Genomic DNA, 17,003 nt, shown 5'->3' on the forward strand with positions numbered 1-17,003 from the left:
CTCCCTTTTGTTTCAAAATACTCATTACCTAACTTTAAAACAGAAAAGGTTCTTGATTCCCTATGCAGCATTCCTGGGGGCTGAAAAATCTCCCATTGAACGAAATACTTGCCTTTGCAGAAGCAGAAATAATATATCCAGAAGCAGTTTTATATTGGTTTACTTGGTGGTAGATGAAAGGGTTGTGCATGTGTATAAATATTTTAATTAAGCCCGAGAATAAATATATAGCGGCACTAAAGTGACTGTGTCTTTTAAGTCTTCTGAAAGATGTCCCCATATTTGTGGCTAAATATGTCAAGTAAAGTTAATTTATTTACCAAATAGAAGCTACTTAAAGCGTAGGTGTGCTTTACTCTTCTCAAATCTGTGCACTTCCTCCCAAAAGGTTTTATCTCATAAAGCTGTTTGTTGAAGATACAAATGTTAGTCAACCGAAGACTACAGTCTTAGTACAAATCCATTTGCAGACTGATAAAATGAGTGTAATTTATGGTTCTAAATACCTTATTGGCATATGTATTAAAATTCTGGTATATGCCTATTTTTCTTAGTACTGCATTAACTGTAATTTCTATGTAATGCTTCAATTCATTTATATATTTGCACAAGACCCTAGCAGATAAAAAAGTGCCAAAATGTGTATAAGGAGGTCATCACTTTAGCTTAATTGCACACAAATTTCCTGCAGCCTCTGATGCTTAAGACCAATAACGAGACTGCTACAGCTAGAATAAACGCATTAACCTATAAATTTAGAGCTTCTACCTGCTTTGCAAAGGGAGAATCATCTCTAAATGAGCCTGGTAACATTGATTTGTGATTAATCATTTTACTTAGTGACTCATCCATGATTACAGTACAACAAAAATGTCATGTTTGCTTAGTGGCATTAACTCCATTTATCTTCTGTGCATTCAGAGAATTGCCTTGTTGTCAATGTGGAACTGGGAACATGTCTGAACAACACAGTTGTTAAAGACTTATGATGTCAGAGGTTTTGCTAAAGCAGAGGTGGGCCAAAAAAAATCAATTAATTTTAACAGGCTGTCGTCTTCCTTCAAATTTAATAATGCCAGTTCATCTAGTCAAAATGTTGGCAATATTTAGCAAGCATCTGCAATGTCAAAAGGATTTTATCCTGAAACCAGCGTGTATTCCACCCGCCATTGAATATTTCAATTTAGTTTTCATTTTAGGCTCAGACCTGTAACATAACGAGTTCTCTCAACTCTTCTTGGCACTTGGTAAACTTGAGCGGCCTGGTCTGATTTGTGACGTCAGCATCTCGATTTTAATGCTCACTTGCGTGCTCTCTTTCAATCCCACTATGTTCTTGCACTTCTAGAAATACACTGGTGAGAAGGGAGATTTGTTAAATTGATGGAAGGGTATTCTGTCAACTCCCGTGAGGAGACCTTGTTGGACACTAATGATTAGTGTGCTAATGAGGAGTTGGGAGCCAAAGGAATGCAAGGGCTACAGCCAAAAACCCAAAGCATTTGGAATATACTATGAAGTTTTGTAGTACGTCTTACCCAAGGCTGCACGATCTGGTAGACCGAGTGGTGGCCTGCAAACCAGGAGCCTGGTGTTCTGGGCCTGGCTGCATTCGTACTTGTGTGCTGTTGGCAAGTCACTTGACCACTGTTCCTTTTTCTCTCTTTTGGCTCTCCAAAGTGCTGCCTGTTTCTTCTTGGGGGTTTTGCAGTGTCTAGCATAACGGGGCCCTGATCTTCACAGAAGCCTTTGAGGTATTGCTGCACTGCAAAGAATAAATAATAATTGCACCTCTTACACAGCTCCCCTTGCATTTCACATCAACTGAAGCCGTGAATAGAAACACTTCAAAAGCCAGCACGGCTCTGTTTAAAACAGTTTTGCAAATTCTATTCATCTGGGGTCAATACTTTTATTTTTTTATTTTTATTTTTTTAAGGGCAGAATAAGATATCACTGGTTTTCATCCTGGTAAAAGGGGGAGGCAAATACATTTTTGAGCTGTCCATCAAATTTTGTACAGCTGGTCGACAAGCTTCTTCCCTTGATAAATGGCATAAAAATAATGGTGTAAGCGATCCACAGCATGAGAGAGCATAGAGAGGAGAGGGGAGGAGGATTATGGTTGCTGTAACAATGGTCCATTGCATTGTGTGTAGAAAGTTCAACAAGCCGTGTGCTGGTGACATAAGCACGTCTTCATTGTGGTTTAGGGACGAATAGTCAAGTGTTGGGAAACGAGGCACGATACACTCGACGGCTAGAAAAGAGAGCAGCAATTCTCGCACAATTTCATGGCTCCACCCTATTGAACATTAATAAGAACATCATAGACTATAAAATAGTGGCAACCCTGAACGCTGTATGTAGAGAAGGGCATTGTCTGCCACGGCCCCATTTTCAAAAGAGCCCAGAGCTGGTTGCAGATGCTTTTGAGCACCGGTGCTACGTTTTCTGTTGATTGCTGTTCTTCAAGTAAGCAGGTTGGGAATCAAATGACTCTTCAGCTTTTCAATTAAGACTTAACCACTCTATGTGCAGCTTAGTGATGATCAATAGGAAAATGCTGAAAATGCTCAAACTGTTTGGATAAAGTAATCTGAGTCATTGAAGCTAATCTATGTTTGTTTGACAAAATGGGGCCTTTTGCCGTCTCATGACTAAGATGACATCAAGACATTAAGGCCTGGTCTGTATACATAAATCATTAACTGTTTAATTTTGTTTCAGAACACAAAGTGACAAAATGCTCGATGGAATAACTCTCTTTATCTCTGCTCCAACCCCCGCATTCAGAGATCTGGGATGTGGTAAGGGAAAAAATACAATAATTGAACTGAGCCCAGCCCTGAAGGGCCAGAAGAACAAATGGCTTTTTTATAACCAGGGGCTTGAGCGCAAAGAAAATTGTTTCCCAAATTACAGATGAGGAAAAAGGAAAGGAGTGATGCTCTGTTAACTAGGAAGAGAGCTCTGCATATGAGTTTCTAAATACAGAACTGCCCTAAGGAAACAATAGCAGGAGAAACATGGGATTAGTTGGAGACCTGGGGTTACAGAAGGCAGGAGGAGGGTGAAGGCAGAAATAAGGACCTCCAAACACATAAGTACATGCATTGAAAGCTCTTCATATCCATAGGTGCTTGGGGGACCAGCTTGAGGTGGCTGTACAGAATATAGTTCCCCTGCCCAATGCAACAATTTTAAAATTGGAGTTTGATATCAAAACCTTTACCGCTCCTTGGGTCGTTGTGGTGCTCAGACAATGAGCTTTATATTCCACTCCCTTAAAGACTACTCATTTGACTTGAGGACAGGGAGAAAGAGATGTTATATAACAAAATGAGCGGGCAGCAAAGATACGTTTTAGAGAGAGAGAGTTTCGCCTTCTGACGCTTGAGTTTCCTTGTGGCACTCAGGCAGCAGTGTGTTGTTTTATAATAGTTTGTTCTCGTGCAGGAGTTTCATCTGGGGGGATCTGCAAAGTGAGGGTGGAGTCTCCCTCCACCCATGCAAGGTCGGCGACTAGTAACGTCTTGTCCTGGTTGGAGGAACGAAGGCAGGGAATGGTCCATAGCTGCTCTGTACATATAGCAAATGGAGCAGGAATGGGAGCTGGCAGTCCCCCGATCAGTTCATGATGGGACTTCTCTGTTTTCACTCAAGCTGCTTATTTGACCAGGCTGATATGAAAAGCAGTGTCATAAAGTGTGTCTATTAGCCTACAAAGTAAAACTTTCATATGACTCCTTCACTCCTCAGCCAAGATCTAGAACATGTTGGTAATGCTCATTGTGGATATTTTGAAGGAACAAGTATTTCCACCCATTAATCTATCACCTCTTTGGACTTCCGCCTATTTGTTATAAAATGTGGAATGGGTTTTCCAGGGGAGGTGGTGCTCTCTGGGGGTCTTTAAGAGGAGGCTGGACAAGCACCTGGCTGGGGTCGTCTGACCCCAGCGCTCTTTCCTGCCCGGGCCGGGGTCAGACTCGATGATCTGTTGAGGACCCTTCCGACTCTAGCATCTATGTATGAATTCAACCCAGTTATTTTTAGCTTTGGTTGTGATCCAAGAGTGTTTCTTTCTACATTTTGAAGCATGTTACTATGTCAAACTTGAGGGGAATGATCACCCATTCCTCCAGAAAAGCATTGCTTTGATATTTACTGGCATTACTTACAAAAGCACTTCAGTTATGTCCTAGAAGGATGAAACAGATCTGCAAGCTTCGTTGTTAAATGGCTTTATGATCTCTAACATAAAAAGATAAAATAATTCACTGCTCTAGATCTTCATGTTGCTGCAGATTTGGAAAAACGAAGTACACCGATCATAGGTTGCCTTCTTATTTGCCTTGCCTTTCATAGATACTTCAGTGAATTTAGGATCTAATTACAGGCGTAAGAAAAATCAGACCAATACTCGCTTACTTTTGTTAGACGGCTAGAAAAATGCCATTTAAAGGGCAAGTTCAGTATGCCAAGAAGGATTTGTTTTATGCTCATACAGTAAAACTCAGTGATTGCTTTTCAGCTGTATTGGCTTTTGGGGTCTTTTTACAATAAGCAATATATTCTTTGGAACCGAAAAGTTCTTTGTCAGAGTCAAAATTTTAATTTTATTTCAAACGTTGAATGGTTGAAGTGCTAAAGAATTTGATACAATAACCCTCTGCTCAATTCAAGCCAGTAATACAAGTTTTTACAGTTGCTAATAGCAACTTATGTGGCGAACATAATTGCAGCAATTTAGAGGGACACTGTGGTAATAAGAATTTCTTCAAGTAGTTAAATACTAATGTCTTTCACTACAACATCAATGTCAGCCCCACTTCAAGGCAAAAGGCGAAGGACAAATGAACTTACCATTTTTATTTGCTTTTTCTGAATGGAAGGTTTTCAGAAAAGTGACAGAAGACAGTCTAGTCTGTAATTTTAACTAGATTTATTTGAATTAGTGAACTCCTTAGTAAATATGTCCCAGTGCTCATCCTAAATATTTTCCCCTAGAGATTAAACATCCATTACTTCTAACTTCCACAAGTGATCATGTACTTGCATTGCTGAGCCTAGCAGCTGTCTTCAAAAAAAAAAAAAATACAAATTGAAAAGATAAAAGAGGGAAAGGAAGGTCACTTGCATACAGAGCCATTGCAGTGAACAGGTACATTTGCCTGGCATGTCGTACCTGATCATCTAAAACAAATGGAAGCATTGAACCGGTGAGAGGGGTGGCTGATTCAGTCATGTCAGGATTTTGCTTTTATTTACATGCATCTCAGACATCAAGGCTGCTCTTTTCATAGACTCATAGGAAAGGAGAGTTGGAGGGCACTTCCGGAGGTCCTCTAGTTCAGTCTCCTGCTCAGAGCAGGACCATCCCCAGCTGCACCATCCCAGCCAAGGCTTTGTCTAGCCAGGTCTTAAAAACCTCCAAGGATGGAGAGTCCACCACCTCTCTGGGTAACCTGTTCCAGGGCTTTACTACTCTCCCACTGCAAAAGGTTAGATATTAGGAGCCCATTCCTCCTCGCTCTGTCATCTTCTGTCACTGAGACCAGCCTAGCTCCATTCTTGTCGTACCCACCCTTCAGGTAGTTGAAAGCTGTTATTAAATCCCCTCTCCGTCTTCTCTTCTCCAGACTAAATAAGCCCAGCTCCCTCTCCCCTCTAACTGTTTTGCTATAGGACCTGTGTCCCAGTGCTTTCTTACTAGCGTGCGCTTCTTATCCCCAAGGAACCCCAATCTTAGCACAGAGTACCTGGGGAAGAGCGAAGAGAGGTTCAGGGAGGGCTGAAATACACTCTGAAAAGGAATATCAGAGGGTGGTGGGAGCAGAAAAGCAAGCCAGAAAATAAAATGACAAGCAATACTTAAAGTGCATCCTTAGGGTGAAATCCTGATTCTGCTGCAATCAACTGAAGTCTTGCCACTGGCTTTTGATGGGGTTAGGCGTTATCTGTAATGCCCCATATCCACAGGCTGTTGAAGTTAATAGGATTCCTGTTGACATCAGTGAGATTTGGATCAGAGCTCTTGAAGAACAAAATAAAAGGACCTTACATCTAGTGATCGTTGTTCTTTACTCTTCTGTTTTTCTTGGGTTCAGACTTGACTGAGATTTATTTTGTGCAGCTTTGGAAATGGTTGTGCACGTGCCTCCACCACCCTGCCCACCCCCTCATCCCCGCACTTGGTTTCCATATATTCCTCTCCCTTCTACATTTGTTGTTCCTTTCTTTTTACTGCTCCCAAGGTTTGGAGAGTTTATGTATTTGTATTGCAGTTTCTAAACTGTGGTGCAGGTGCATTGGATGCCAAATGCAGGTACCTTGTAGCATATTTTTGTACTATACTGTTGTGTCCCTCCCTGAATTTCCACTTCCTGGAATCACTGTTAACATTTTAATTGGAGGTTTTTTTCCTCCTGTGCTGGTGGGTCATTTCTGGGCATGACTTGCTGCTGACTGTCATATGATCGGTGCCCAGGGAATGTAATGCCTGTGGCTGGCAGGGCTACATGGGTAGGAAGGGCCTTCTGGAAGCCCTCTGATTACAGCCGGTTTGGGACGCAGCCGCACCTTTCAAACCCAGGCAGGCCTCCTCTAGTTGAGGTTGGTGGTAAGTCCTAAACTTGACTTCCAGGTAGAAGAGATGAATGGAGCTGGTCATAAATTTTCAGTTGACATCGTTGGAGTTTTTCAAGCAAATGAAAGCTATCCTTGGACATGTCCTTTTTTTACTCATTTTTCATGAGAAAATTGAACTCCAAACCACTTTTGGGGGTCACCACTTGTTAATTTATTGAGTTCTACAGGAGAAAAAAAACAAGAAAGTAGTAAATAATTTCAGCAGAACATATATATTTTCAGCTTTATTGAATTTGTCCATGGGGTAAGTCGTTTTTTCAGCCAGTGTCCGAGAGACCCTGGGTTGAGACTGAGATTGAGTCTGTCCACAAAGCAGACTCGCCAAAGTTTCCTTTCACGCAGCGGCAGGAGGTTTCTACAGTGCTCGGCGTGGGGAGCTATTTTAGGCTGTGGTATTCCCAAGGAGGGCGAGCGTCTGCCGTAACCCTTTGTGCCTTGTCTGCAGGGCTTTCCTTTCCCTGGAATAAGTTTGTACCTTTGAAGAGGCACCACCTTGGCTTTGTGGGACTTGGAGAGCTCAGCACACTGGAGCTGTGGGTTGGCTAGAGACGGATCAATTCAACAGAGTAAAATTTATTTACAAATTCTTCCAAGATAGTGAACTAAATCGCTCATGAAATAGGCTGAAGGGCTTCATGTTAATGCAAAAGTGCTGCAGTGCCCTCTGACTTCATCTTGAGAGGGATATCTACCAGCTCCGATAGAGAGAAATGAGGACCAAGCCTCACCCATTAAATGTGCTAAGATGATCGCATCATCAACATATTGCCATTTCCCTGAAGTGCCGTGAGAAGTGTAGAGTCTCTGTTTCCTTCTAATATTTATAGGCAATCCTGGTCTGTGTCTAACCAGCAGCATCAGGGCTTTATTTTTTAGACCAGTATAGTTTCCAGACATTTTACAGAGCGGGTGAAAAGTTACTTGTACGTGTCCGGCCCACAATTTTTTCAGGAAGTGGGTGTATTAGGGGTAGAATTGGGGAAGAAAATGTACACGGCATTATATGTCTAATTAAAACAGCGTCAATAAGAGGCAGTTGTGTGACACAAAAGATACATTTGTTGAAGACTGGCCTGAATTACAACTGTTTTATACACATTAATTTGCTTTGTATGTACAAAATGGAGTTGAATGAACAGCATGATTGTCTGACAAGGGCTGAAAAGCAGCACTTGCTGTAAGTAATTTAAATTGAGCTCTATTATCATTTACAGATTTATTCTGTTTAGAATCAATAAGATGAAAAAGCCCTGAAAGCTTTCTGCTAATACTAATCACTCTTGGTTCAGTAGCTCCTTGTGTTTAATTTATGTATTCCCCGCACCCCCCCCAGCAATTATAGCTACTTGGGTAGCAAAATATTGAAAGTATCTTCAATTGAAGAGATTCCCCCTTTCCCTCCTGCTTCATAGAGAACTTGGCATCTGTAAATCTTTTGTTGCAATACAAAACTTTGTGGAGAGGGAAGTGACACCAAACCAGAGGACAAAAGAGACGCTCTGAAAAGAAACTGAGCTCAGCTCTCATGGACAATGGGCTGCTTTTAGGGCACCTTCACACCTCTGTGGGTGGAAATGCCAAGGGTAGGGGCTGCTGTAGCATAATGCTGGGCTTCATGTCCGTGGTGGGTGATTTCGAAGGAGGTTCTGCCATGGATGAATCCTGTTCCCTTCTTTGTTCGCTTTGCTTGGTTAGGTTAGATGCCATATACTGAATTCAAGAAGCGGGGCGGACTGATGGGACAGGGCTGAAGCAAAGTGGGTAGATGGCTAGCAGGAGCAAGGAGCATCCAGTCCAGTGACCGGCTAGAAGAAAAAAATAATTAAAGGGCGTAATAAAAGACTTGCCTGGTGGAGGACTGAAGACGGCCAGGGCAGATTAACTTGCCAGTTCATTGACACCTTATGGGGATGCATTTGGCCCCAGCGAGCAGAAGGGGCTATGGAGCTGGAGGTCGATGTTTTGCTAAACCAAAGAAGAGGCAGCAGGACAAACGAGCTCCTGTTGTGAGACGGCTGCAGGGGAGAGGGAAGGAAGTTGGAAACTGCTGAAGCCAAAGTGATGGAGTTGGGCCCAGCTTTAAAACGTTCCTTTTTCCTTTGCTGATAAAGTTCTGGCAGCTGCAGGCTTGTGCCAAGGGAAACCGGCCTGAAGAGAAGTTGGCGAGACTTTAGTCCCTGTTGCAACAAAAGTGTGGCATAGGACACACTGCGATGACGTGGGACGCCGCGTAAGTCAATGGATAGCCCCCAAGCTTCAGCAGAACTGCATGTCATGGGAGCGAAAGCCTCAGACATGGAGTCAGGCACAGAGCAGACCAGTTCTCAGAAGGGATGTTTAAGATGCCAATGCCTGATACCGGATTCTCTGCAATACAGGCTGATTAGTCAGAAACCACATAACGCTGCCTTTGCCTTGAGTTCTGGGGTACAACCCACCGGCCAGCTCTATAGGAAGGATTAGTTGAGGGTGCAAGTATGGTGTCCCCTGTGGGATAACCAAGCACGTGGGGAGTTTGGCCTGCGCATGGGAAGTGCTGACATCAGGTATGTCGCAGTTCTGTCTAGACGCGCCATCCCAGATCATACACAGTTGGGGCGCCAAAGAGTTTCTAACCTGCAGAGACTAGACAGGTGAAGGGTGGGGAAGGAAAGGAAGTGCCTTTCCTAGGGTTACACCGTTTGTCAGTAGTTGAGCTAGGAAGAGCATTCATGCCTCCAGAGCTTTAGCTGTTGCCCACTCTGAGATCAGGTTGGGGAGGTAAGGATGGGTTATGTGGAGCATCTCAGTCCATTGCTTGCAGCCCTGTTACACCTGATGGCAGTGGCCTGCCCTTGCCTAAATCCTCTTTCATTTATCCAACAGTGGCTTTATTCCTCACCACCACTCCCCAAGGGCTCGAGCTGCTCCAAAGGGTAACTTTGGTATAACATAAAAAAAAAAGTGCTTTTAAAAACATGTTAAACTTTCCTTGCATGAAAATGGACCCGTGCAGCTAATACAATCTCTTGCAGTAAATAGCTATAAACATCAAAGGGGTTGATAACTGTTAGATGTATATTTTGTAATGCATGCCTACTGTATTTCCATTTTGTTAGCTCTATTTAAAGAGCAGTATTATCATGCCCCATTTCCTGTTAGATAGTTCTATTTGTCTGCTCTACAGGAGGCAGGAGATTTTAGGTCCAAAAGAAATTATCTCTCAGTAAATTACTCCTAACTCCATTACTGAATACTAAACACCATCCCCATTTACCATGTGAGCAGCTAGGAGAGATAACATTGCAATTTATTTATTTGTTTTGTCCTGTGTTCATAGGTGACACAAGACACATCTGAGCAGAGGAGGTGATAAACTGACAGGTACATTAGATCTGCCCCATATAGTAAAGTTTACTTTGATTATGTAGTAAGTGTCAAGATGTACAGTAGCTGATGTCAGTTTGATCACTCTTATAGTAGATAATGGCTCATCTTTTTCATGGTTGATCAGACACTAATTTTTGTCTAATAAGTAAGCTATCAGTTGAAAGTGCTTTAGAGAGTAACCAGAGTTTTTTTTTATCCTGCTGAAAGGGAAACCATTCGTGAAATTATTTTAAAATTTGTTTGGATTGCTTGGCACATTCATTTTTTTCTCCTCTTCAAGTCTCCTGTTTACTGAAAGTATGCACTGAAGATACAATATTTTCTGGGAACCTGCTGTGAATCTACCATACTGTGTGTAAGACCTTTCCATATTAAAATAGCAACATAGGACAGAATATTTGTTTTCTCCTCTTTGTGGCTAGTTATCAGGATCTAACACCTGTATGTCACACCTCCTAAATGTTAAAGGCATAGAGCAATAAAATGTTGCTATCCCAAAACCTTTCTTTTCAGGCAAGCTATGCAGGAAAGTATAAATATTGGTGCAAGTTCTGAAAGATGCATTCTGCAGCTATGATTTCCTTTAGTTGGCCTTGTTTCTAGACTAGGCGACTGCACACAACAGCCCATGCTAAAAGACCGCTAAGGTTGCAAAGTCGGAAAATGCCAATTTTTTGCATGCATGGTAATATGATTCAAATATCATATTACTATGATATGATATATCATATTACTATGATACTATGCTATGGCTCTGCAGCTATGATTTAATTAAGACTGGGTTTCTGAAGAGAGTCTGTTAAGTAAATTTTGCAATGTAGTCCTTTAATTCTGGTGTCCAACAGTTATGTCAATAAGTGAAAAAGAGAGAAGAAATCATTCTGCTAAAGTCCAGCTGAAGGTCGGCATTCTCTCTTGCAGGGTCTCTCAACATGAGAGGACTGTTCTAGGGGATCAGAGAAAACAATGGAAATAGTGATTTCTAAGTTTCTTTTGAATTTGTCAATTTGCCATCACTTCCCTTTTGCCTGGATACTGTTTGTAGATGGTGGTCCAGAAAAAATCCTTGATACCTTTATAGCTAATAGCATCAATACATAACTTTGTAGGATTAAGCGCGTTGTTTATTACCCCCATTTATTTTACTAGCTCCCAAGTCTGGCTCGATGTCCTGATATAGCTGAGGCTGTTGAATGTTCTTCGTTGATATGCCAGCGCCAAAATGATTTTGTCTTCACACATCCAAAATTAGATGGAGTACATGGGTCCCTGTTGACATTAGTAGGAGTTGGGGGCATTTCCATCAGTGTAGAAATATGTTCTGCCTTTAAATATTTCATCTCATCATTCCAACATGCCTTCTGTCCCCAGAGGGCAATTAATATAGGGGGGAAAAAACCCCTCAACAGACTCCATCTGTGAGCGCTGTGTAAACATGCTACAGAATCAACATCAGGTAACTGAAAGTTGATGGGTAGGTAGGTATGTATCACTTAAAAGGGCTCCTCTCAACCTAGACCCTGGATAATATAATTTAATACTTGCATGGAAAGTTCATGCAAGTTGGAGAAGGTCCTCCTTGTTTGCAGTAGATTGAGAGCAGTGCCAGCTCTGCAGAAACTCTCTCGGTATAAATGAATGCCTCTTTCTGTTTAGTTGGTGCAACAGTACTGAGCCCTTCTGCGTACTGAATGATGCAGGAGTTTTATGGACACGATGGTGTGTGACCAGGTAATTTTAAATCATATTACCACGCATGCAAAAAGTTGGTATTTTCTAACTTTGCAACCTTAGTGGTCTTTTAGCATGGGTTGTTGTGTGCAGTCTCCTAGTCTATAAACAAGGCCAACTAAAGGAAAACATGCCATCTCATGGCACCATTTGTCATCTTCTGTACGGACCCTCGGCAGGAGTGGATGGGATGCTTTAGTAAAGGCCTTACTGACATCAGAAGGATGGTGAGAGAGAGGGGCATAGAGTTTTCTCCTCCTTCCTCCCCCACTTCCTCCCCCACTTCCTCCTTTGATCACTTCTGCTCCTTCTCCAGTCCCCTCTCCCCACAACTTCTGACTTCCCCTAGTTCCACTTTCCTGACTTGTTCCAGTCCCAGTTTGAATTCTTCAGACCAGTTCCAGGTTCCTTCATTAGCAAATCATAGTCTCATCCCTTCCTCCCAGTCTTTGTTCAGTTTCCAAGAGTACTTGGGCCCTTGCAGCCTGACTAGATGATATTCTTGCAATTCCTTTGTTGAGTAAGCAACCATTTTGTTCCCTTTCACGGGTGGAGAATGGAGCTTGGAGCAGTGCCTAGCCAAGACTCCCCGGCAGAAGCTCTGTAGCTGAGCTGGAAATTGGACTTGAGTGTCAGTCTGACCCCAGGGTCCCCCCTACTAGACTGTTCTTCCCTGACCTCACCCTGTTTTTAGTTAACAGAGCCCTGAATTGTTCTCTTCAAAAAAGGCAAAAAGCTTGCAGAACCACAGCTCAGACATCAGAAAAGGACTCTTACTTGCTGCAGTTAGCAGCTTCCCTGCTAGCTGAATTTGAGGGACCTCTAAGAAGACTTGGATGAGTCTGATGATTGGTGTTGAGCAGGTTTGAGGCTCTTTTGTCATACATTAACACTGCAGCCTGGCTCACTTTCTTTTCCTTCTATTCACTTTGGGATATGTAGATAATAAGGCTATAATAATGCTGTCCTTTCTTGTCTTCTTTCACAAACATTAATCCCATGATTTTTGATCAGTACAAAACAACCCTGGAGATAGGGCAGTCTGTGGATCGGCTTCCCTGAAACTAGAAAACTGAAATTATGTTGTTTAATTGTGTGTGAAAGTCAACTTTTGTCAAAATCTCTAGCTGTGACTGGGTACTTACAAGATGCAATATATTCTTTTTCTTTAGCAGATCACCTAAATACATTTTACTAGCAACCCTTTTGAACTAGATGAAACTGTAATTCAGGCTGTCTGGTCTGCTTCTGCTTTAGTTCACAATAATGTCACTACACCAAAGACTGTAAGTTTTTATCTGTAACAGCTACATCAAGTATTTTGTCCCAGTTTTTCTGCAGATCATTTTTCATACGGTAGTTTTTTAAATTTGTTTTTCTCTTGCTTCCATAAAGTGTGTGTGTGTGTGTGTGTTTAATGTAAAATGTTATTCTAGCAATACGGCTTTGCAAGATCAAATCAGTCTCTAAATTCTGCCACAAGCATTATGTATTGATTACTTTCTTGCTTATAAAAATGCTGTTTCAGCCCACAAAAAAGGCTAATTTTGAATTGTAGGACTGGAAGGGAGCCAAGGGTCATCTAGTCCAATCCCCCTGCACAGATATAGGGCTCCTAAGCCATCACAGCAAGGCTCTTCTTGAAAACCTCCAGTAAAGAAGGTTCAAGAGCTTCCCTAGGGAACAGTTTTATCATCGTACAGCTCTAACAGTCAGAAAGTGATGTTCCCTCCGGGAGTTGGGAACTGGCTGTTTCCTAGTCATCCTTTGATTTGTCATTGATTGTACAACTTGGGTGTCAGAAAGTTTGCCTTGCATTTCCTAGTACAGTTATGGGGCAGAGGCAGAAACAGGCTTTGTAGTTAGAATAGAGGACTGGTAAACAGACCACCTGGGCTCATATCCTGTCTCCTCCACTGGCCATGATATGATATTTAGTAATCCCTTAACTTCTGTGTCTTGGTTTCCTTACCTATAAAATAGGGTAATGATTAAAATTGCATTACTTCCTGGACAGCTGAAGGCTAATACTGTGTATAAATTCCTTGAGGACAGGAAATCAGAAAAGGATATACCCCAAATACTACTGAGTTAAGACTCGACTGATTCCACCAAATCCAGGAGTCGAATGCAGAAGATGAATGACAATTTAGCTCCAACTCTAATAATTAGCTACGTAACATCGAACTAAACTTAAAATGTGTATTTGTGCCCTTTGCAAATCGGCGCCTTTCTATACCAGTGTGAGTGGGCCTTGAAGGCAATACTAAAGCCTTCAGGGATTTACATGGGAACAAACTGGGTCTTTGGATGCATCCACACACCCTCATTGACCTTCCTCTGGTTTGTAAGGCAAAGCTGACTGAGTTGCTGGCGCAATTTGTCTTCGTGCCTATAAAACCAAAGCTGTGCAAAAGGAAGTAGGATAGAAGCTGTTGCCTAGTGGGGAAAACCACTTTGCAGCCTGGTATAGCTCGGTAGGTGGCCACTATCTCAAAAGCTCTCTTGGCGTCACAGTACAGGATAGGGGGTTTATCTAGGAAGGACTCAGCTAAATGGAAACAAAAGCGAAGGGGAAGGGAATGAGGAGTGCAGGGCAAGTGAGCTGGTTTGGATTGAAGCTGGGGTAAGAGAGGGAAGGAGAAGTGGATCCAAGCCAACAGCCAGTCCACGGAGGGCAGAAAACAAATTGTAGAACGTCCCAAGCTGCTTGCTTTGGCTGCCGGCTGCAGTCTGGCTGGCTCCTCACTGCAGTTTTATCCCCCAAATCTGCATTATAGGAGTGGGGGACACCTCCTGCATCCTCATGCGGCAGGGAAGGGTGGTGATGGTACCTAGTCACTGGTCTTGAATAGGTCATCAAATACATGCTGCATGGGATGAACTGAGACAAATTGGTTAACTCCATGACATAGTTGCCTCCATGCTTACGCTCCCAGTTTGTGGTGGGCACGTTGTTTTCACCTAGCCATTGGAGAGCCTCAGACTTTTCCAAATCTTGGCAGCTGCAAAACTGGCAGGAAGTTTCATATGGGCAAATTTTTATTTTAAGATCCCAGCCAGAAGCACAGCAGGAACAACCTTGGCAGCATTTTATTACTGCACCTGCTGATCCAGGCCAAATATTGGCAGAGCAGAGGGGGGAAGAAAAGCACTAGGTGAAGGCGGTTCAGAGCCTTAAGAAAGATACTTGAGCAAAACTTTTAGGGGCTGGGAATGGGAACTCCTTCCCCCAGGCGAACTGATGTCCCGCTCTCTTTCAGTTTATTTCACATTTTCCTTGAGTCCTGTGATTCAAAGGTGTGTACAGGAGAGCAGAGGTATAAACTGCTAAATGCAAACACAAGGTCTGGAAGTGAAGAAATTCTGTGAAAATCCCTCCAGGCTGTTAACTTCCTTGTGATAGTGGGGGGGAGGAAGACAAGGGGAAATTAATGTAGTGTTAACTAACATCATGCTCAGTGGTTTATACATTTTCAGAGGGGACCACATGGCAAGCTGGAGGTTTACGTTTAATACAGCTTGAACCAACAGAGTTGTCTCGCCATTCACGATCAATACAATTTCCGCGACTTTACATGAATTAAGTAATTTGTATGGTATTGCTGTTTGGTGCATTTGTGTCCCTATTCAGTGTACTTCTTCAGCGTTTCAACCCCACGGATGGTGAAGGCAGGTGCATGGCAGTAGCCTACAAAACCAAGGAAAAGCTCTATGGGGAAACTCTTTTATGTCCTTCTATATTTGAATTTGTAGTCCCTTTCCAATTACTGCACTAATTGTTTAAGAGCTTGCTAGAATAAAAAAGTTTTTAATCACTAATCTGTTTTTGAAAGGACTTATGGGCTCAGAACCTGAACTACATACTTTTTAAATTAATTTTCTTCATGAATACTTCTTGCTCAATACAGATTTGTGAGTCAGAACACCCCACTGTGCTTGTTCCTTTGTCTTTTCTTCAAACACCTGGCTTATTATTCTCTCTCCCCTCCTTTTCTTTCCTACAATGAAATTGCTCTTTCTTTGTTGACAAGGTTCTGATAATATCATGCCACTGGAAATACGGAAATTTACCCCAACTCCTGTATTACCGGAGTTGGATTTTGGGTCGGAAACAAGTTAAACTAAATTGACAATTACACATTTTTTTAAAGCCAGATGAGAGAAATCCGATAGAAATGCTCGCCAGCTGTGATGTGAGAGCTGTCAGTATGCTGTAGGATCGGGAGATGAAACTCTCCGAGCACACCGAGTGCAAGACAGAGGGCAATGAGACAGAGCAATGAAGCTGAGCTTTTTCAAAGTGGGAAAGGGAGGTTTTAGATAAAGGGATGATGTGCCTAAGTTCCCTACGCTGCTTTGAGGCTCTCCCGCAGCATTTTGTTTGGCATCCAGAGGAAATGAAGCAAAACCAGAAGGCGGTTCCAGTCCTTGGTGAAGTCCAGAGCACCATTCCCAGTGACGTCACCCAGAGCAGAATTAGGCTGGCAACAGGAGTCTTCAATGCTAGAGCAAAGAAGAGGCATAGAGCGGATATGTGCAAATGTAACGAGATCGGGGTCCTCGCCCCTTGCCCACAGGCCACTCCTGGCACTGTCATCCGGCCCACTCAGCTCCCCGCAGGTGGCCCCGGGGGCTAGACTGGGCATGCAGGCTGGTGCTGGGCCCAATCCTATCACGTGGGGCTGGTGGGCAAGGGCAATAAGGGGCCCGATCTGGCCTGCGGATCAGCCCTGCACCATTCATCTGATCCGAGGCCAAAACTTCCAGCACTGCTGACCTAGGTCATGGAGAGTTTTGCCAACATACGGACTGTAGGGTTTGGTCCCTTAGGCAAATAGAGGGTTTGCAAACAATTGGTTTGTCCAGAGCAACAAGCCTTCTGCAGGACGACTGACCCGTTTGGCACGTGGTAGGCTGTTCTTCACACTGCATTGCAATAAAGGGACAAAAGTAAATAATAAAATATGGCTCCTGAGGAGAATGCGAACACAGGTGCAGCTATGCATCCAGACCCAGAGCGCAGTCTGCTTTAAATGTGTGAGCAAAGCAGCAGTGTTGTGGGGAGCAGGCACTCTTTACAGGGCAGAGGTGTGTGCTTGCAGCTTTCTGTTAACCATCAGCTGAGGCTTGATGCAGTCATTTCAATGGACTTTGGATCAGGTCCTTATATCCACCCCAGTGACTGAGAGAAGGCACCCCAGCACTTCTCAAATGAGACTTCAGTGGCAGCATATGTATCTTGTTTG

Source organism: Gavialis gangeticus, unplaced genomic scaffold, assembly GCF_001723915.1.
Source record: "Gavialis gangeticus isolate Ggan-Ray unplaced genomic scaffold, GavGan_comp1, whole genome shotgun sequence".
Lineage (NCBI taxonomy): Eukaryota > Metazoa > Chordata > Crocodylia > Gavialidae > Gavialis > Gavialis gangeticus.